We start from the raw sequence: 569 nt of genomic DNA on the forward strand, positions 1-569 counted from the left end.
ACTAAAAATTATTTCTGTAGCTCTACTTATACCAGTGTAAATATGTAGGTGGTCTACTAATCAGAATATCTGCGGTTTGGTCTGTGTGTCCAAGTGTCCTTGGGCATGATACTGAAACTCAAATTGCTCCAGAAGGCGGTTCTCTGTGTCAATGTGATTAGATATTTTTGGCTGAGCAGTTGGCGCATTGCACGGCAGCCAATGAGTGGTCCGAAGACTAGAAAGGCACTATATGAGTATAGTCCATTAACCATGTTTCCTCTTTAAAATACCTGGGACTGCCATTTGAATTCAGTGTGGGGATGGTGGACAATGCAAAATATGATATAAAGAGAAAAAACCTTCCCTCTAGGATTTATAAGATGAAGATGAGAAGCATTTACCTAATGGTTTATAACACGTTGAAATTTAGCTGTACATAGCTACACAGGACATTATTCAGTTCTTATTAAAGTACAGTATTTGTCAACAACTATAATTTCCACTATCAAGGCATATACTATTATACTGTTTGTTTTATACAGCAGCATTCAGTTATGGGGCCTAGAGGAGTTATTTTTATAGACAAA

This window comes from Larimichthys crocea, chromosome XI (genome assembly GCF_000972845.2).
Source record: "Larimichthys crocea isolate SSNF chromosome XI, L_crocea_2.0, whole genome shotgun sequence".
Taxonomy (NCBI): Eukaryota; Metazoa; Chordata; class Actinopteri; family Sciaenidae; genus Larimichthys; species Larimichthys crocea.